General features: G+C 49.9%; 1 protein-coding gene across 3 annotated transcripts in view; it reads left to right on the forward strand.

Moving 5' to 3' along the window:
- LOC137374090 (glutamate-rich protein 6-like) overlaps nt 1-21730 on the forward strand; it is a 132375-nt gene that overhangs the window by 104791 nt on the left and 5854 nt on the right. The gene's annotated exons all lie outside the window — the stretch shown is intronic.

Consider the following 21730-nt stretch of genomic DNA (forward strand, 5'->3'; position numbering starts at 1 on the left):
AGCGGAGCCCGAGGAGCAGCAGGACCGGAGGTTTGTGAGGGAGAGAGACAGAGAGGAGTGGAGCCCGAGGAGCAGCAGGACCGGAGGTTTGTGAGGGAGAGAGACAGAGAGGAGCGGAGTCCGAGGAGCAGCAGGACCGGAGGTTTGTGAGGGAGAGAGACAGAGAGGAGCGGACCCCGAGGAGCAACAGGACCTGGAGGTTTGTGAGGGAGAGAGACAGAGAGGAGCGGAGTCCGAGGAGCAGCAGGACCGGAGGTTTGTGAGGGAGAGAGACAGAGAGGAGCGGAGTCCGAGGAGCAACAGGACTGGAGGTTTGTGAGGGAGAGAGACAGAGAGGAGCGGAGTCGAGGAGCAACAGGACTGGAGGTTTGTGAGGGAGAGAGACAGAGAGGAGCGGAGTCCGAGGGAGCAACAGGACTGGAGGTTTGTGAGGGAGAGAGACAGAGAGGAGCGGAGTCCGAGGAGCAACAGGACTGGAGGTTTGTGAGGAGGAGAGAGACAGAGAGGAGCGGAGTCCGAGGAGCAACAGGACCGGAGGTTTTGTGAGGGAGAGAGGCAGAGAGGAGCGGAGCCCGAGGAGCAGCAGGACTGGAGGTTTGTGAGGGAGAGAGACAGAGAGGAGCGGAGCCCGAGGAGGCAGCAGGACCGGAGGTTTGTGAGGGAGAGAGACAGAGAGGAGCGGAGTCCGAGGAGCAGCAGGACCGGAGGTTTGTGAGGGAGAGAGACAGAGAGGAGCGGAGCCCGAGGAGCAACAGGACCGGAGGTTTGTGAGGGAGAGAGACAGAGAGGAGCGGAGTCCGAGGAGCAGCAGGACTGGAGGTTTGTGTGGGAGAGAGACAGAGAGGAGCGGAGTCCGAGGAGCAGCAGGACGGAGGTTTGTGAGGGAGAGAGACAGAGAGGAGCGGAGCCCGAGGAGCACAGGACCGGAGGTTTGTGAGGGAGAGAGACAGAGAGGAGCGGAGTCCGAGGAGCAGCAGGACCGGAGGTTTGTGAGGGACAGAGACAGAGAGGAGCGGAGCCCGAGGAGCAGCAGGACCGGAGGTTTGTGAGGGAGAGAGACAGAGAGGAGCGGAGTCCGAGGAGCAGCAGGACCGGAGGTTTGTGAGGGAGAGAGACAGAGAGGAGCGGAGCCCGAGGAGCAGCAGGACCGGAGGTTTGTGAGGGAGAGAGACAGAGAGGAGCGGAGCCCGAGGAGCAGCAGGACCGGAGGTTTGTGAGGGAGAGAGACAGAGAGGAGTGGAGCCCGAGGAGCAGCAGGACCGGAGGTTTGTGAGGGAGAGAGACAGAGAGGAGCGGAGCCCGAGGAGCTGCAGGACCGGAGGTTTGTGAGGGAGAGAGACAGAGAGGAGCGGAGCCCGAGGAGCAGCAGGACTGGAGGTTTGTGAGGGAGAGAGGCAGAGAGGAGCGGAGTCCGAGGAGCAGCAGGACCGGAGGTTTGTGAGGGAGAGAGACAGAGAGGAGCGGACCCCGAGGAGCAACAGGACTGGAGGTTTGTGAGGGAGAGAGACAGAGAGGAGCGGAGCCCGAGGAGCAACAGGACTGGAGGTTTGTGAGGGAGAGAGACAGAGAGGAGCGGAGTCCGAGGAGCAGCAGGACCGGAGGTTTGTGAGGGAGAGAGACAGAGAGGAGCGGAGCCCGAGGAGCAACAGGACCGGAGGTTTGTGAGGGAGAGAGACAGAGAGGAGCGGAGTCCGAGGAGCAGCAGGACCGGAGGTTTGTGAGGGAGAGAGACAGAGAGGAGCGGAGTCCGAGGAGCAACAGGACTGGAGGTTTGTGAGGGAGAGAGACAGAGAGGAGCGGAGTCCGAGGAGCAGCAGGACCGGAGGTTTGTGAGGGAGAGAGACAGAGAGGAGCGGAGCCCGAGGAGCAACAGGACTGGAGGTTTGTGAGGGAGAGAGACAGAGAGGAGCGGAGCCCGAGGAGCAACAGGACCGGAGGTTTGTGAGGGAGAGAGACAGAGAGGAGCGGACCCCGAGGAGCAACAGGACTGGAGGTTTGTGAGGGAGAGAGACAGAGAGGAGCGGAGTCCGAGGAGCAGCAGGACTGGAGGTTTGTGAGGGAGAGAGACAGAGAGGAGCGGACCCCGAGGAGCAACAGGACTGGAGGTTTGTGAGGGAGAGAGACAGAGAGGAGCGGAGCCCGAGGAGCAACAGGACTGGAGGTTTGTGAGGGAGAGAGACAGAGAGGAGCGGACCCCGAGGAGCAACAGGACTGGAGGTTTGTGAGGGAGAGAGACAGAGAGGAGCGGAGCCCGAGGAGCAACAGGACTGGAGGTTTGTGAGGGAGAGAGACAGAGAGGAGCGGAGCCCGAGGAGCAACAGGACTGGAGGTTTGTGAGGGAGAGAGACAGAGAGGAGCGGAGCCCGAGGAGCAACAGGACCGGAGGTTTGTGAGGGAGAGAGACAGAGAGGAGCGGAGTCCGAGGAGCAGCAGGACTGGAGGTTTGTGTGGGAGAGAGACAGAGAGGAGCGGAGTCCGAGGAGCAGCAGGACCGGAGGTTTGTGAGGGAGAGAGACAGAGAGGAGCGGAGCCCGAGGAGCAACAGGACTGGAGGTTTGTGAGGGAGAGAGACAGAGAGGAGCGGAGTCCGAGGAGCAACAGGACCGGAGGTTTGTGAGGGAGAGAGGCAGAGAGGAGCGGAGCCCGAGGAGCAGCAGGACTGGAGGTTTGTGAGGGAGAGAGACAGAGAGGAGCGGAGCCCGAGGAGCAACAGGACCGGAGGTTTGTGAGGGAGAGAGACAGAGAGGAGCGGACCCCGAGGAGCAACAGGACTGGAGGTTTGTGAGGGAGAGAGACAGAGAGGAGCGGAGTCCGAGGAGCAGCAGGACCGGAGGTTTGTGAGGGAGAGAGACAGAGAGGAGCGGAGCCCGAGGAGCAGCAGGACTGGAGGTTTGTGAGGGAGAGAGACAGAGAGGAGCGGAGCCCGAGGAGCAACAGGACTGGAGTTTGTGAGGGAGAGAGACAGAGAGGAGCGGAGTCCGAGGAGCAGCAGGACCGGAGGTTTGTGAGGGAGAGAGACAGAGAGGAGCGGAGCCCGAGGAGCAGCAGGACCGGAGGTTTGTGAGGGAGAGAGACAGAGAGTAGCGGAGTCCGAGGAGCAGCAGGACCGGAGGTTTGTGAGGGAGAGAGACAGAGAGGAGTGGAGCCCGAGGAGCAACAGGACCGGAGGTTTGTGAGGGAGAGAGGCAGAGAGGAGCGGAGCCCGAGGAGCAGCAGGACCGGAGGTTTGTGAGGGAGAGAGACAGAGAGGAGCGGAGTCCGAGGAGCAGCAGGACCGGAGGTTTGTGAGGGAGAGAGACAGAGAGGAGTGGAGCCCGAGGAGCAGCAGGACTGGAGGTTTGTGAGGGAGAGAGGCAGAGAGGAGCGGAGCCCGAGGAGCAGCAGGACCGGAGGTTTGTGAGGGAGAGAGACAGAGAGGAGTGGAGCCCGAGGAGCAGCAGGACCGGAGGTTTGTGAGGGAGAGAGACAGAGAGGAGCGGAGCCCGAGGAGCAGCAGGACTGGAGGTTTGTGAGGGAGAGAGGCAGAGAGGAGCGGAGCCCGAGGAGCTGCAGGACCGGAGGTTTGTGAGGGAGAGAGACAGAGAGGAGCGGAGCCCGAGGAGCAGCAGGACTGGAGGTTTGTGAGGGAGAGAGACAGAGAGGAGTGGAGTCCGAGGAGCAGCAGGACCGGAGGTTTGTGAGGGAGAGAGACAGAGAGGAGCGGAGCCCGAGGAGCAGCAGGACTGGAGGTTTGTGAGGGAGAGAGGCAGAGAGGAGCGGAGCCCGAGGAGCTGCAGGACCGGAGGTTTGTGAGGGAGAGAGACAGAGAGGAGCGGAGTCCGAGGAGCAGCAGGACCGGAGGTTTGTGAGGGAGAGAGACAGAGAGGAGCGGAGCCCGAGGAGCAGCAGGACCGGAGGTTTGTGAGGGAGAGAGACAGAGAGGAGCGGAGCCCGAGGAGCAACAGGACCGGAGGTTTGTGAGGGAGAGAGACAGAGAGGAGCGGAGCCCGAGGAGCAGCAGGACCGGAGGTTTGTGAGGGAGAGAGACAGAGAGGAGCGGAGTCCGAGGAGCAGCAGGACCGGAGGTTTGTGAGGGAGAGAGACAGAGAGGAGCGGAGTCCGAGGAGCAGCAGGACCGGAGGTTTGTGAGGGAGAGAGACAGAGAGGAGCGGAGCCCGAGGAGCAGCAGGACCGGAGGTTTGTGAGGGAGAGAGACAGAGAGGAGCGGAGCCCGAGGAGCAACAGGACTGGAGGTTTGTGAGGGAGAGAGACAGAGAGGAGCGGAGTCTGAGGAGCAGCAGGACCGGAGGTTTGTGAGGGAGAGAGACAGAGAGGAGCGGAGCCCGAGGAGCAACAGGACTGGAGGTTTGTGAGGGAGAGAGACAGAGAGGAGCGGAGCCCGAGGAGCTGCAGGACCGGAGGTTTGTGAGGGAGAGAGACAGAGAGGAGCGGAGTCCGAGGAGCAGCAGGACCGGAGGTTTGTGAGGGAGAGAGACAGAGAGGAGCGGAGTCCGAGGAGCAGCAGGACCGGAGGTTTGTGAGGGAGAGAGACAGAGAGGAGCGGAGCCCGAGGAGCAGCAGGACCGGAGGTTTGTGAGGGAGAGAGACAGAGAGGAGCGGAGTCCGAGGAGCTGGGGAAAACTTGAAAAGTGACATCAGAGTGATGTCACATTGAACAGTGAGAGCAGGAAAGCAGAGAGCAGCTGGGGTCAGTATTCAGGTAAGTTTTTAATTTAATTTAATTGAATCAACATAGAGTAAGACTTGATTGATTTATAAGTATATAAACAAAAGACTAAAGCGGATTAAAAAAACTAAAGACCAGTCGGGAATTTAAAAAACAAATTAAAATCTAATTAAATAAATTAGAGATGCAGAGCTAGGCGATGTGTTGTACCTGAATGATGTGGGAGCTGGTGGACCCCATTGTGGTTCCTGGTGAACACACCTGTAGCAAGTGTTGGCTGCTTGAGGATCTCCGGCTCAGAGTTGATGAACTGGAGTCTGAGCTTCGGACACTGTGACACATCAGGGAGGGGGAGAGTTACCTGGATGCTGTGTTTCAGGAGGCAGTCACACCCCTTAGATTAACTACCTTGAATTCGACCAGCGGTCAGGGACAGGAGGGTGTGACTATGAGTGAGGCAGGTAGAGGGATCCAGGAGGTAGTGCTGCAGGAGCCTCAGCCCTTGTCCTTGTTCAACAGGTTTGAGATTCTTGCTCCCTGTGTGGACGAGAGCAGGGACTGTAGGGAGGATGAGCAAACTGACCATAGCACCGTGGTACAGGGAGCCATTCAAGTGGGGGGAGAAAAGAGAAATGTCGTTGTAATTGGGGATAGTATAGTTAGGGGCTATTCTCTGTGTTCTCTGTGGCCAGGACCAAGAGACCCGAAGGCTGTATTGCCTACCTGGTGCCAGGGTTCAGGATATCTCATCTGAGCTGCAGAGGAACTTGGAGTGGGAGGGGAAAGATCCAGTTGTCGTGGTCCACGTAGGTACCAATGATATCAGTAGAATGAGGTTAGAGGTTCTGCTGAGGGAATATGAGCAGCTAGGGGCTAAATTAAAAAGCAGAACCAAAAAGGTAATAATCTCTGGATTACTACCTGAGCCACGAGCTAATTGGCAAACGGTCAATAAGATTAAAGAGGTAACTGCGTGGCTGAAAGATTGGTGTGGGAGGAATGGGTTCGAATTCGTGGGACATTGGCACCAGTACTGGGGAAGGAGGGAGCTGTTCCAATGGGATGGGCTCCACCTGAATCATGCTGGGACCAGAGTCCTGGTGAATCGCATAACTAGGGCTGTACATAGGGCTTTAAACTAAATAGTGGTGGGGGGGGGGGGGGGGGGGGGGGGGGAGGGTTCAGTTGCATGGAAAATTAGGAAGTTAAAGGAGAAGGTAGGAATGCAGGTTAGTGGTGAGGCTGATTGTTACCAGAAAATAAAAGGTAGGGACAGAACATGTGAACATCATATTGCACCAAGGAATTGTACAAGAGTAGGGAAATTTGATAATAGAACAAACTTAAAGGCTTTGTATCTGAATGCACGAAGCATTCGGAATAAAATTAATGAGTTGCAGGGAAACAGGGTTTGGGAATTGAATATCTAAGGTTACTCAGTATTTTGGAAGGATAGGCAGGAAGGAAAAGGAGGTGGTGTAGCTTTGTTAGTAAAGGAAGAGATCAGTGCTGTAGTGAGAAATGATATAGGCACTGGAGATCAAGACGTGGAATCAGTCTGGGTAGAAATAAGGAATTGCAAGAGAAAGACGACCCTGGTGGGAGTAATCTATAGGTCCCCAAACAGTAGTTCCGCACTGGGGCACAGTATAAACCAGGAAATACTGGGGGCTTGTAAGAAAGGTACGGCAATAATCATGGGTGATTTTAACATGCATATAGATTGGATTAATCAAATTGGCAAGGGGAGCCTCGAGGGAGAGTTCATTGAATGTATTAGAGATTGTTTTTTGGAGCAATATGTTGTGGAACCAATCAGGGAGCAGGCTATTCTAGATTTGGTATTGTGTAATGAGGTGGTATTAATTAATGATCTCATAGTTAAGGATCCTCTAGGGAAGAGTGATCATAGCATTCTAGAATTTCAAATTCAGTTTGAGGGTGAGAAACTGGAGTCCCACACTAGCATTCTGGATTTAAACAAAGTTAATTATATAGGTATGAGGACAGATTTGGCCCTAGTGGACTGGGCAGGAAGACTAAAAGGTAGGACAGTTGATGAGCAGTGGCAGATGTTTAAGGAGATATTCAATTTATCCCAACTAAAATATATTCCAGAGAGGAAGGAAGATTCTAGGAGGGGGAGAAAACATCCATTGCTGAGCAAGGAAGTTAAGGATAACATAAAGACAAAAACTAAGGCATATCATATTGCAAAGGCCAGTGGCAGGCTGGAAGATTGGGAAACTTTTAAGTTCAACAAAGGGTTACGAAAAAGTAATAAAAAGAGCAAAGATAAATTATGAAAGAAAATTAGCACAAAATATAAAAACGGATAGGAAAAGCTTCTATAAGTATATAAAAGGGAAGAGAGTAGCTAAAGTGAATGTTGGTCTGTTGGAGGATGAGACTGGGGAGTTAATGGTGGGGAACACAGAAATGGTGGAGACACTAAATCAGTATTTTGCCTCAGTTTTCACGGTGAAGAACACTAGTACCATCCCAACAGTAACTCCAGAGTTAGGGGAACAGATAGGAGGTTCTGTGGGAACGAGAGAGACTCACAGTTGGTATGTTGCCTCCCAGGTGCCAGGGTTCGTGATGTCTCGGATCGTGTTTTTGGGATCCTTAAGGGGGAGGGGGAGCAGCCCTAAGTCGTGGTCCACATAGGCACCAACGACATAGGTAGGAAGAGAGATGGGGATTTAAGACAGAAATTCAGGGAGCGAGGGTGGAAGCTTAGAGCGAGAACAAACAGAGTTGTTATCTCTGGGTTGTTGCCCGTGCCACGTGATAGCGAAGCGAGGAATAGGGAGAGAGAGGAGTTGAACACGTGGCTGCAGGGATGGTGCAGGAGGGAGGGTTTTGGTTTCCTGGATAATTGGGGCTCTTTCTGGGGTAGGTGGGACCTCTACAAACAGGATGGTCTTCACCTGAACCAGAGGGGTACCAATATCCTGGGGGGGGAGATTTGCTCGTGCTCTTCGGGGGGGGTTTAAACTAATTCAGCAGGGGAATGGGAACCTAAAATGTAGTGCCAGTGTACAGGATGTTGAGAGTAGTGAGGTCAGGGATAAGGTTACAAGGACGCAAGAGGGCACTGGCAAGCAAGAACTTGGTTTAAAGTGTGTCTACTTCAACGCCAGGAGCATCCGGAATAAGGTGGGTGAGCTGGCAGCATGGGTTGGTACCTGGGATCTCGATGTAGTGGCCATTTCAGAGACATGGGTAGAGCAGGGTAGTAATGGATGTTGCAGGTTCCGGGATTTAGATGTTTCAGTAAGAACAGAGAAGATGGTAAAAGAGGGAGGGTGTGGCATTGTTAATCAAGGAGAGTATTACAGCGACAGAAAGGACGTTTGAGGACTCGTCTGCTGAGGTAGTATGGGCTGAGGTTAGAAACAGGAGAGGTGAGGTTACCCTGTTGGGAGTCTTTTATAGACCTCCAAATAGTTCCAGAGATGTAGAGGAAAGGATAGCGAAGATGATTCTCGACAGGGGCGAGAGTAACAGAGTAGTTGTTATGGGGGACTTTAACTTTCCAAATATCGACTGGAAATACTATAGTTTGAGTACTTTAGATGGGTCAGTTTTTGTCCAGTGTGTGCAGGAGGGTTTTCTGACACAGTATGTAGACAGGCCAACCAGGGGCGATGCCACATTGGATTTGGTACTGGGTAATGAACCCGGCCAGGTGTTAGATTTAGATGTCGGTGAGCACTTTGGTGATAGTGATCACAATTCGGTTAGGTTTACCTTAGCGATGGGCAGGGACAGGTATATACCGCAGGGCAAGAATTATAGCTGGGGGAAAGGAAATTATGGTGCGATTAGGCAAGATTTAGGATGCGTAGGATGGGGAAGGAAACTGCAGGGGATGGGAACAATCGAAATGTGGAGCTTATTCAGGGAGCAGCTACTGCGTGTCCTTGATAAGTATGTACCTGTGAGGCAGGGAGGAAGTTGTCGAGCGAGGGAGCCGTGGTTTACTAAAGAAGTTGAAGCGCTTGTCAAGAGGAAGAAGAAGGCTTATGTTAGGATGAGACGTGAAGGCTCAGTTAGGGCGCTTGAGAGTTACAAGCTAGCCAGGAAGGATCTAAAGGGAGAGCTAAGAAGAGCAAGGAGAGGACACGAGAAGTCATTGGCGGATAGGATCAAGGAAAACCCTAAGGCTTTCTATAGGTATATCAGGAATAAAAGAATGACTAGAGTTAGATTAGGGCCAATCAAGGATAGTAGTGGGAAGTTGTGTGTGGAATCAGAGGAGGTAGGGGAAGTGTTAAATGAATATTTTGCGTCAGTATTTCCAGTAGAGAAAGAAAATGTTGTCGAGGAGAATACTGAGATTCAGGCTACTAGGCTAGATGGGATTGAGGTTCACAAGGAGGAGGTGTTATCAATTTTGGAAAGTGTGAAAATAGATAAGTCCCCTGGGCCAGATGGGATATATCCTAGGATTCTCTGGGAAGCCACGGAGGAGATTGCAGAGCCTTTGTCCTTGATCTTTATGTCGTCACTGTCGACAGGAATAGTGCCGGAAGACTGGAGGATAGCAAATGTTGTCCCCTTGTTCAAGAAGGGGAGTAGAGACAGCCCTGGTAATTATAGACCTGTGAGCCTTACTTCGGTTGTGGGAAAAATGTTGGAAAAGGTTATAAGAGACAGGATTTATAATCATCTAGAAAAGAATAATTTCATTAGCGAAAGTCAGCACGGTTTTGCGACGGGTAGGTCGTGCCTCACAAACCTTATTGAGTTTTTCGAGAAGGTGACCAAACAGGTGGATGAGGGTAAAGCAGTGGATGTGGTGTATATGGATTTCAGTCAGGCGTTTGATAAGGTTCCCCACGGTAGGCTATTGCAGAAAATACGGAAGTATGGGGTTGAAGGTGATTTAGAGCTTTGGATCAGAAATTGGCTAGCTGAAAGAAGACAGAGGGTGATGGTTGATGGCAAATGTTCATCCTGGAGTTTAGTTACTAGTGGTTTACCGCAAGGATCTGTTTTGGGGCCACTGCTGTTTGTCATTTTTATAAATGACCTGGAAGAGGGTGTAGAAGGGTGGGTTAGTAAATTTGCAGATGACACTAAGGTCGGTGGAGTTGTGGATAGTGCCGAAGGATGTTGTAGGGTACAGAGGGACATAGATAGGCTGCAGAGCTGGGCTGAGAGATGGCAAATGGAGTTTAATGCGGAAAAGTGCGAGGTGATTCACTTTGGAAGGAGTAACAGGAATGCAGAGTACTGGGCTAATGGGAAGATTCTTGGTAGTGTAATCCCTGAAGGTTGCTACCCAGGTTAATAGGGCTGTTAAGCAGGCATATGGTGTGTTAGCTTTTATTAGTAGGGGGATCGAGTTTCGGAGCCACGAGGTCATGCTGCAGCTGTACAAAACTCTGGTGAGACCGCACCTGGAGTATTGCGTGCAGTTCTGGTCACCGCATTATAGGAAGGATGTGGAAGCTATGGAAAGGGTGCAGAGGAGATTTACTAGGATGTTGCCTGGTATGGAGGGAAGGTCTTACGAGGAAAGGCTGAGGGACTTGAGGTTGTTTTCGTTGGAGAGAAGGAGGAGGAGAGGTGACGTAATAGAGACATATAAGATAATCAGAGGGTTAGATAGGGTGGATAGTGAGAGTCTTTTTCCTCAGATGGTGATGGCAAACACGAGGGGACATAGCTTTAAGTTGAGGGGTGATAGATATAGGACAGATGTCAGAGGTAGTTTCTTTACTCAGAGAGTAGTAGGGGCGTGGAACGCCCTGCCTGCAGCAGTAGTAGACTCGCCAACTTTAAGAGCATTTAAGTGGTCATTGGATAGACATATGGATGAAAATGGAATAGTGTAGGTCAGATGGTTTCACAGGTCGGCGCAACATCGAGGGCCGAAGGGCCTGTACTGCGCTGTAATGTTCTAAAAAAAAAAGTTTTAGGTAATGCAGAGGTTATAGAAAGGCAGGAACTTAGAACAATCATCATCATTCGGGAAAAAGTACTGAGCAAACTATTGGGATTGAAGGCAGACAAGTCCCCAGGGCCTGATGGCCTACATCCTAGGGCCTTAAAGGAAGTGGCAGCAGAGATAGTGGATCCATTGGTTATCATATGACCGCAATTGTTGACAACGCGATCGGTAGGTGGCGCTGTTTTGGCACATGCGCAGATACAGCATGTGCCACGAAAACGTCACAGCCAGCGACTGTAGCAGCTGCCAGGACTAAAGATGGCGCTGGTCAAAAAATCACAGAGATGAAACCGAACAAACACGTGGCAGAATACAATGGCCGGAGTGAGAGAGTGGAGCGGGCCGGGGAGATCAGCGCGGGGGCCGGGGAGATCAGCGCGGGGGCCGGGGAGAGCAGCGCGGGGGCCGGGGAGATCAGCGCGGGGGCCGGGGAGAGCAGCGAGGGGGCCGGGGAGATCAGCGCGGGGGCCGGGGAGATCAGCGCGGGGGCCGGGGAGAGCAGCGCGGGGGCCGGGGAGATCAGCGCGGGGGCCGGGGAGAGCAGCGCGGGGGCCGGGGAGATCAGCGCGGGGGCCGGGGAGAGCAGCGGTAACGGTGTCGGGGAGGGGAGGGGGGGAGAAAGAGGGCGAGGGAGAGAAAGAGGGAGGGGAGGGGGGAGAGATAGAGGGAGGGGAGGGGGGAAGAGAAAGAGGGAGGGGAGGGGGGGAGAGAAAGAGGGAGGGGAGGGGGGAGAGAAAGAGGGAGGGGAGGGGGGGAGAGAAAGAGGGAGGGGAGGGGGGGAGAAAGAGGGAGTGGAGGGGGGGAGAAAGAGGGAGAGGTAAGGAAGGGGGAGGGAGAGGGAGAGGTAAGGAAGGGGGAGGGAGAGGGAGAGGTAAGGAAGGGGGAGGGAGAGGGAGGGGTAAGGAAGGGGGGAGGGGAGAGCTGGGGGGAGAGGGAGGAAGGGGAGAGAGTGGGGAGGGGGAGAGCTGGGGGGAGAGGGAGGAAGGGGAGAGAGTGGGGGGGGGAGCAGCGGAACGGAAGAGGAGTGCCTTTTTCTGTGCATGCGCCATAAACACAACAGCAAAAGACTTACTGACCATTCCCTGGACCCGGTGACACCAAGGTCTTCGCACGCTCGCTCCCCGCGGCTCTCTATGGCCTCTCGCTTCCGGCCCTCTCCATTCAGCTGTTCCCTCCAGCTGCGGATGCCCAATCCAGTTGCTTTCTCCCCTACCCAGTTGCTTTCTCTACTTCTCCTCAGTACTTCAGGCATTGCAACTGTTTGGTCCCTTGCATTTTGCATGCTCCCTTTCCCCACCCCTCCCCGCACTCCCCCCCCCTCCCCCTCTTCACCCACCCCTCCCTCTACCCCCCCCACCATAGTTGAATATCTGAAGTGCAGTTGCAAAGTCGGGGAAATAACATGCAAAACAAAACCTCAACAATTCTGGGTTAAATTATTGAAAAGTTTTATTAAGTTCATTAAGTATCCAAGGAACTGCTGTGCATGGATACATGAGTGTTGTGTCCAGCATTCCCGTTAGACAGACAGGCCGAGTCTCTGCTATGCACAGCTAAAGAGATTGTTCCTGGAGAGCCTTGTGGTGAATAAAAGCTTGGCTCTCTATTCCACTACTGTATTGTCCATGTGAAGAAGGCAAAGTCACAAGAGTCTGAGCTCAGTCTGTTCTTGGTGAATGTTCCCCAAGCGCATCCCAATGTGCATTCCCAATTCATCCATAAATGCAATGTTCCTTTCCACATCGTGATGAGCTCCGCAGCATGATCCAGTTGCCTTCGTTGCTTGAATGCTGACCTTAAGTCTCAAGGATTGTTTTCTCGACGGCATGTTTTACATGAAAAGAAATAAAGCAAATCAGAGTCAGAGCTTGCCTCCCTCCATCCACTGAAATTACTGTTGTGCACACCTTTTTAAGTTCTGTAGTGAAGGCACCAATTGATAACGTCGCCAATGAAGCACTTATTACCCACCTCAGATGCAGGAATCAGCACATCCTTGCGTCCTCTCCCGCACTGCCTCCTTTGCTTGAATGCCGTCCTTAAGTGTCAAGGATTGTTTTCTCATGAAAGAAAATAAGGAAAGAACATCAGTGTCAGAGCTTCCCTCCCTCCAATGAAATTACTGTTGAGCATGCTTTGTGTTCTGCGGTAAAGGCATGTACTGATAACACCGCCAATGAATCACTTAGTACCCACCTCAGCTGTAGGAGGCAGGATGATGTTACTGCCCCTATCTCGTGATGGTTCAATGCTGCTCTCAGGGAAAACATGAATGATGTGAGGGTGCTGGAAAAGAAGCACATTTCTTTTGGGCTATGAACATAAAGCTGGCCATTTAGCCCAGCAGTTCCCTGCCAGTGGTTATGTTACTCGCGCGTCTTTCCATCCATTCCCATTTAATCCTGCCTACTACTGTCACCAGTTGTGTTCACAGCAAGAGCATTCACATTTCTGCTACCACTGGACACGGCATGCTTGTTTCTTTTAGTGCTCAGTCTCTTCTTGCTGAATGTTCCCCAAGTGCTTGACCCCTTTGGACGCCCTCTCTGCTTGACAGGCAGCAACTGGCAATTGCGGAGTCTCACAAGGCTCTGCATGGTTGTTTCAACGTCGGATGGGGAAACAGGTGGCTGTGTGTCCATGAGCACTGCCCTGATGGGTGTAGGAGCAGGTAACTGTGTGCCCATGAGCACTGCTCTGATGGGTGTAGGAGCAGGTAACTGTGTGTCCATGTGCACTGCCCTGATGGGTGTAGGAGCAGGTGACTGTGTAACTGAGCAGCAAGAAGAGGGTACCGCAGGTAGGGGAAGTGGAGATTTGAACAGGCAGGCATATGTATGGTCCATCAGATCATTAGGCCAGGGGGTGAGACGCTCAGTATCCAGGGTTTGTGACACGTGACTGATGTCCAGCGCGTAGCCACCTCCATCCGAAGGTGCTTCCGGGCAATTGTTGGGCATAGTAAATGGCTCCATCTCATCAGCCAGTCCTTGCTGCCAGCGGAGAGTCTGTTGCCGCAGCCAGTCCAGTCTCCTCATGAATGCTGCCGTTCCACTCTGCAGAACGGCCTGTTGTAGCTGGTACAATTGATCTGAAAGCAAGTGGTATTTTTCATTGTGGCTGAGGGGCCTTGGCTGTTCCTCTGTAATCACAATGGCAGCAGCCATGCCTGTCGTCGTTGGTGTCTAAGATGCACGCCAGCGACAATTGGGGGCGAGCCTGTCCAAAGGCAGACCCAGATGCCTCTGCACAACAACAGCATATTTGCAGGGCAACAAAGTCTGAATGGAGAAGATGCAGCTGCAGGTAGCCTGGCCATCATGTATCTGCAGTGTGTACTGTTTGGTGCCAGAAATCACAGTCACTGTGCCTTCATCCTGCTACATGCGGTGGCCCAGACAATGGAAATGTTTTCAGAGCAACTTACAACAGGGACTGGAAAACATGCGGTGGCCCAGACAATGGAAATGTTTTCAGAGCAACTTACAACAGGGACTGGAGAACATGCGGTGGCCCAGATAATGGAAATGTTTTCAGAGCAACTTACAACAGGGACTGGAGAACATGCGGTGGCCCAGATAATGGAAATGTTTTCAGAGCAACTTACAACAGGGACTGGAGAACATGCGGTGGCCCAGGTAATGGAAATGTTTTCAGAGCAACTTACAACAGGGACTGGAGAACATGCGGTGGCCCAGATAATGGAAATGTTTTCAGAGCAACTTACAAAGGCAGAGCAGCTTACCTTGGAACAATCTCCTGTGTCAAATAAAAATGAAGCAAGTCTCCAAAACGAATAAATAATTCAGATAAAATGGGAGAAAATGCCCGACGAAACTTCCCCTCCTTCCACTTTCAAAATGTCGCGCCGAAGCTTTGACGCATGCGCAGAGGCCAAACAGGCACGTCGGCGAGGAAGACGAAATAACGCGATGACGTCATCTGCGCATGCGCACAACGGTCCTGGCAGGTCGGACCGCAGCGCATGCACAGAGATGAGGAGACTGTGTGCTCATGCGCGTACCGCGCGTCTGCGCATGCGCAAAGCGGTCCTGGTCCGCCGGACCGCAGCGCATGCGCAGGGGGCATGAGGCCGTCTGCGCATGTGCGCACCGCGGCGCATCCTGATGACGTGACCGATGAAGTAGCGTTGTCATGAATTACTTTGTTATAATATTCCAAAATTCTCTGGATACGGGAAAGGTTCCAGTGGATTGGAAAAAACATAATGCAACTGCCTTATTCAAAAAGGGAGGGAGGGAAAAATTAGGAAACTACAGACCAGTTAGTTTAACATCTGCCATTGGGAAATTGTTAGAATCCATTATTAAGGAAGTAATAACAGGGCATTTAGAAAATCAAAATGCAATCCATCAGAGTCAGCATGGTTTTATGAAGAGTAAATGGTGTTGACTAATTTGCTAGAGTTCTTCGAAGATGTAACAAGTGGATAATGGGGATCCTGTAGATGTAGTATATCTGGACTTCCAGAAGGCATTTGATAAGGTGCCACACAAAAGGTTAATACACAAGGTAAGATCACATGGGGTTAGGGGCAATTTATTAGCTTGGATAGAGGATTGGCTAACCAACAGAAAACAGAGAGTCGGGAAATTAATCTTTTTCTGGTTGGCAAGATGTAACTAGTGGGGTGCCACAGGGTTCGGTCCTCGGGCCCCAACTATTTACAATCTATATTAATGACTTGGATGCAGGGATAGAAGGTACTATAGCCAAATTTGCAGATGACACTAAAATAGGTGGGACAGTAAGTTGCAATAAAGACATAAGAAATCTACAAATGGATATGGATAGGTTAGATAAATGGGCCAAAATCTGGCAGATGGATTTTAACGTGGATAAGTGTGAGGTTATCCATTTTGGTCGGAAGAATAGAAAGTCAAATTATTATCTAAATGGAGGAGAGAAACGTCAGAGTGCTTCGGTGCAGAGGGATCTGGGTGTCCTCGTGCATGAATCATAGAAAACTAGTTTGCAGGTACAGCAGGCGATAAGGAAGGCAAATGGAATTTTGGCATTTATTGCTAAAGGAATAGAATATAAAAGTAGGGAAGAGTTGCTGCAACTGTACAAGGCATTGGTGAGATCGCACCTGGAGTATTGCGTACAGTTTTGGTCCCCTTACTTGAGGAAGAACTGGAGGCAGTTCAGAGGAGGTTCACTAGATTGATTCCAGAGATGAGCGGTTTGTCTTATGAAGAGAGATTGAGCAGTTTAGGCCTTTACTCTCTGGAGTTTAGAAGAATGAGAGGAGATCTAATTGAGGTATATAAGATGATTAAAGAGATTGACAAAGTAGACATAGAGAGGATGTTTCCTCTTGTGGGGAAATCCAGAACGAGAGGTCATAGTTTTAGGATAAGGGGTAGCAGATTTAAAACCGAGATGAGGAGAAATTACTTCTCTCAAAGGGTCGTGAATCTGTGGAATTCACTACCCCAGAGTGTGGTGGATGCCGGGACATTGAATAAATTTAAGGAGGAGATAGACAGATTTTTAATTAGTAATGGGTTGAAGGGTTATGGAGAACGGGCAGCAAAGTGGAGTTGAGGCCGAGATGAGATCAGCCATGATCGTATTGAGCAGGCTCGAGGGGCTGAATTGCCTACTCCTGCTCCTAGTTCTTATGTTCTTAACATGGATTTTAAAAAGGGAAATTCTTGTTTTACCAATCTCATTGAATATCTTTGCAGAGAGAGTAAACAAAGGTAATGCAGTACATCTAATATAAATCCAAAAGGCCTTCAATAAGGTATCACATGATAGACTAATGAATAAGCATGCAGAGTCGGGGACTAGTTGCAGAATGGATAGCTGGCTGACTGAAAGACAGAAAGCAGAGTGGGGGGTGGGGGTGGGGGGTGGGTTGGTGGGGGTAAAGGTAGCTATTCAGGATGGCAAAAGGTGGAATGTGGGATCCCGCAAGGATCAGTGCTGGGACCACTGTTGGTCACTATTTATATTAACAATTTAGCTTTTGGAATCAAATACAAAATTTTTATATTTGCAGACAACACCAAATTGGGTGGATAGTCAATACCGAGGAGGACTGCAAAAAGTTACAAGAAAATATTAATAAACTTGCAGGATGGGCATATAATTGGCAAATTAATTTCAACACAATTAAGTGTGAGGTATTTCATTTTAGTGAGAAAAATAAGGAGGTCACATATTACTTAGAAAATAAGAATCGAAATTGGTTAGAGGAGTAAAGGGATCTGGGAGTACAAATATACAAATCACTAAAAGTCGTGAATAAGTCCATAACAAAAGCAAAGCAAACCAAACAGTAGGATTTATTTCAGGGGATAGAATTGAAAAGTAAAGAAGTTATGCTAAACTTGTAATGAACCTTGGTGAGACTACACTTGGCATACTGTGTACAGTCCTGGTTTCCATATTCCAAAAAGGATATTGAGGCACTTGGAAACAGTGCAAACAGATTTATAAGTATAATACCAGAAATGCGAAGTTATGCCTATCATGAAAGAATGAATAGGCTGGGTCTCTTCTTTCTTGAAAATGACCCAGACCTTGGTGTACAGGGCACAATTTCGAAGTTTGCAGATGATACAAAACTTGGAAGCATTGTGAAGTGTGAGGAGGATATAGACAAGTTGATGGAATGGGCAGACAGGTGGCAGGTGAAGTTCAATGCAGAGCAATGTGAAGTGATTCATTTTGGTAGGAAGAACATGGAGAGACAATATAAAATAAAGGGTACAATTCTAAAGGGGATGCAGGAGCAGAGGGACCTAGGTGTATATGCGCATAAGTCATTGAAGGTGGCAGGACAGGTTGAGAGAGAGTATCCTGGGAGTATGATGTTATTGCTATTACTGAGACTTGGTTGAGGGAAGGGCATGATTGGCAACTAAACATCCCAGGATATCGATGCTTCAGGCGGGATAGAGAGGGAGGTAAAAGGGGTGGAGGAGTTGCATTACTGGTCAAAGAGGATATCACAGCTGTGCTGAAGGAGGGCACTATGGAGGACTCGAGCAGTGAGGCAATATGGGCAGAACTCAAAAATAGGAAGGGTGCGGTAACAATGTTGGGGCTGTACTACAGGCCTCCCAACAGCGAGCGTGAGATAGAGGTACAAATATGTAAACAGATTATGGAAAGATGTAGGAGCAACAGGGTGGTGGTGATAGGAGATTTTAATTATCCCAACATTGACTGGGATTCACTTAGTGTTAGAGGTCTAGATGGAGCAGAATTTGTAAGGAGCATCCAGGAGGGTTTTCTAGAGCAGTATGTAAATAGTCCAACTCGGGAAGGGGCCATACTGGACCTGGTGTTGGGGAATGAGCCCGGCCAGGTGGTTGAAGTTTCAGTAGGGGAATAGTGATCACAATTCCGTAAGTTTTAGAATACTCATGGACAAAGACGAGAGTGGTCCTAAAGGAAGAGTGCTAAATTGGGGGAAGGCCAACTGTACCAAAATTCGGCAGGAGCTGGGGAATGTAGATTGGGAGCAGCTGTTTGAAGATAAATCCACGTTTGATATGTGGGAGGCTTTTAAAGAGAGGTTGATTAGCGTGCAGGAGAGACATGTTCCTGTGAAAATGAGGGATAGAAATGGCAAGATTAGGGAACCATGGATGGCAGGTGAAATTGTGAAACTAGCTAAGAGGAAAAAGGAAGCATACATAAGGTCTAGGCGGCTGAAGAAAGACGAAGCTTTGGAAGAATATCGGGAATGTAAGACCAATCTGAAATGAGGAATTATGAGGGCTAAAAGGGGTCATGAAATATCTTTAGCAAACAGGGTTAAGGAAAATCCCAAAGCCTTTTATTCATATATAAGGAGAAAGAGGGTAACTAGAGAAAGGATTGGCCCACTCAAGGACAAAGGAGGAAAATTATGCGTGGAGTCAGAGAAAATGGGTGAGATTCTAAACGAGTACTTTGCATCGGTATTCACCGAGGAGAGGGACATGATGGATGTTGAGGTTAGGGATAGATGTTTGATTACTCTAGGTCAAGTCGGCATAAGGAGGGAGGAAGTGTTGGGTATTCTAAAAGGCATTAAGGTGGACAAGTCCCCAGGTCCGGATGTGATCTATCCCAGGTTACTGAGGGAAGCGAGAGAGGAAATAGCTGGGGCCTTAACAGATATCTTTGCAGCATCCTTAAACATGGGTGATGTCCCGGAGGACTGGAGAATTGCTAATGTTTTCCCCTTGTTTAAGAAGGGTAGCAGGGATAATCCAGGTAATTATAGACCGGTGAGCCTGATGTCAGTGGTAGGGAAGCTGCTGGAGAAGATACTAAGGGATAGGATCTATTCCCATTTGGAAGAAAATGGGCTTATCAGTGATAGGCAACATGGTTTTGTGCAGGGAAGGTCATGTCTTACCAACTTAATAGAATTCTTTGAGGAAGTGACAAAGTTGATTGATGAGGGAAGGGCTGTAGATGTCATATACATGGACTTCAGTAAGGCGTTTGATAAGGTTCCCCATGGTAGGTTGATGGAGAAAGTGAAGTCACATGGGGTCCAGGGTGTACTAGCTAGATGGATAAAGAACTGGCTGGGTAACAGGAGACAGAGAGTAGCAGTGGAAGGGAGTTTCTCAAAATGGAGACGTGTGACCAGTGGTGTTCCACAGGGATCCGTGCTGGGACCACTGTTGTTTGTGATATACATAAATGATTTGGAGGAAAGTATAGGTGGTCTGATCAGCAAGTTTGCAGATGACACTAAGATTGGTGGAGTAGCAGATAGTGAAGGGGACTGTCAGAGAATACAGCAGAATATAGATAGATTGGAGAGTTGGGCAGAGAAATGGCAGATGGAGTTCAATCAGGGCAAATGCGAGGTGATGCATTTTGGAAGATCCAATTCAAGAGTGAACTGTACAGTAAATGGAAAAGTCCTGGGGAAAATTGATGTACAGAGAGATTTGGGTGTTCAGGTCCATTGTTCCCTGAAGGTGGCAACGCAGGTCAATAGAGTGGTCAAGAAGGCATATGGCATGCTTTCCTTCATCGGACGGGGTATTGAGTACAAGAGTTGGCAGGTCATGTTACAGTTGTATAAGACTTTGGTTCGGCCACATTTGGAATACTGCGTGCAGTTCTGGTCGCCACATTACCAAAAGGATGGAGATGCTTTGGAGAGGGTGCAGAGGAGGTTCACCAGGATGTTGCCTGGTATGGAGGGCGCTAGCTATGAAGAGAGGTTGAGTAGATTAGGATTATTTTTATTAGAAAGACGGAGGTTGAGGGGGGACCTGATTGAGGTGTACAAAATCATGAGAGGTATAGACAGGGTGGATAGCAAGAAGCTTTTTCCCAGAGTGGGGGATTCAATTACTAGGGGTCACGAGTTCAAAGTGAAAGGGGAAAAGTTTAGGGGAGATATGCGTGGAAAGTTCTTTACGCAGAGGGTGGTGGGTGCCTGGAACGCGTTGCCAGCGGAGGTGGTAGACGCGGGCACGATAGCGTCTTTTAAGATGTATCTAGACAGATACATGAATGGGCAGGAAGCAAAGAGATACAGACCCTTAGAAAATAGGCGACAGGTTTAGATAGAGGATCTGGATCGGCGCAGGCTTGGAGGGCCGAAGGGCCTGTTCCTGTGCTGTAATTTTCTTTGTTCTTTGTTCTTTATTAATAGGGGCATAGAGTACAAGAGCAAGGAAGTTATGTTGAACTTGTATAAGACACTAGTTTGGCCTCAGCTGGAATATTGTGTTCAGTTCTGGGTCCTGCACTTGAGGAAAGATGTGAGGGCATTGGAGAGAGTACAGAAAAGATTCACGAGAATGGTCCCAGGTGTGAGGAATTTCAGGTATGAAGATAGATTAGAGAATTGGCACTGCGGTTAGCATCACAGCTCCAGCGACCCGGTTTCAGTTCTGGGTACTGTCTGTGTGGAGTTTGCAAGTTCTCCCTGTGTCTGCGTGGGTTTCCGCCGGGTGCTCCGGTTTCCTCCCACAGCCAAAGACTTGCAGGTTGATAGGTAAATTTGCCATTGTAAATTGCCCCTAGTGTAGGTAGGTGGTAGGAGAATGGTGGGGATGTGGTAGGGAATATGGGATTAATGTAGGATTAGTATAAATGGGTGGTTGATGGTCGGTATAGACTCGGTGGGCCGAAGGGCCTGTTTCAGTGCTGCATCACTAAATAAAAAATAAATAAATAAATAAGTTAGAACTGTTTCCTTGGAGAAGGCTGAGAGGTAATTTGATAGAGGTATTCAAAATCATGAGGGGTCTTGACAGAGTAGATAGACACTTGTGAAAGGATTGAGAATTAGAGGGCACAGATTTAAAGTATGTAGTAGGAGAAGTAAAAGTGACATGAGGAAAAACTTTTTCACGCAGCGAGTGTTTAAGCTCTGGAATGCGCTGCATGAGAACATAGTGGAGGCAGGTTCAATTGAAGTATTCAAAAGGGAATTAGAGAGTTATATGAAAAGGAAGAATGTGCAGGGTTATGGGGAGAAGGCAGGGGAATGGAACTGAGGGAGTTGCTCTTTCGGAGAGTCAGTGCAGACACAATGGGCTGAATGGCCTCCTGCTGCACTGTAACGATTATATGGTTCTGCGATGTTTCCTACATTGCAATGGTGAGTACACTTCAAAAGTATTTCATTGGTTGTTACGTGTTGTGGGACATCCTGAAGTTGTGAAAGGTGTTGTGCGGATGCAAGTCTTTTCTTCATTGCTGTGTATGGGACTTTGTCGTGCAACAGTTGGCATTTGATAAGAATGACTACACTTCAAGAGCAATTCATTGTCTGTAAAGGGCTTTCAGACATCTTGAGCACACACAAATGCAATTTCATTTCATCACAATGAATCACTAGAAAATCAGTGCCATTCAGATACACTTACCTCTGTGCACAATTCTCTGATCCACACTTCCACTGAGTGAGGCTCCCAGGACACCGGCCCACTTTAAGAAATTTAACTCAGGTTTTGCCAGCATCGGAAATACCTGACCTCAAACTGGCCGCCTCTAGGTGAACCCTGTCCCACAGACCCGCAGTAGTGTTGTTATGACCAGGTGAGAAATGTGTTTAGGGGTCTTTTGCTGTCTTTACTTGGTCTTAGTGTAACAGG

Source organism: Heterodontus francisci, chromosome 10 (assembly GCF_036365525.1).
Source record: "Heterodontus francisci isolate sHetFra1 chromosome 10, sHetFra1.hap1, whole genome shotgun sequence".
NCBI lineage: Eukaryota > Metazoa > Chordata > Chondrichthyes > Heterodontiformes > Heterodontidae > Heterodontus > Heterodontus francisci.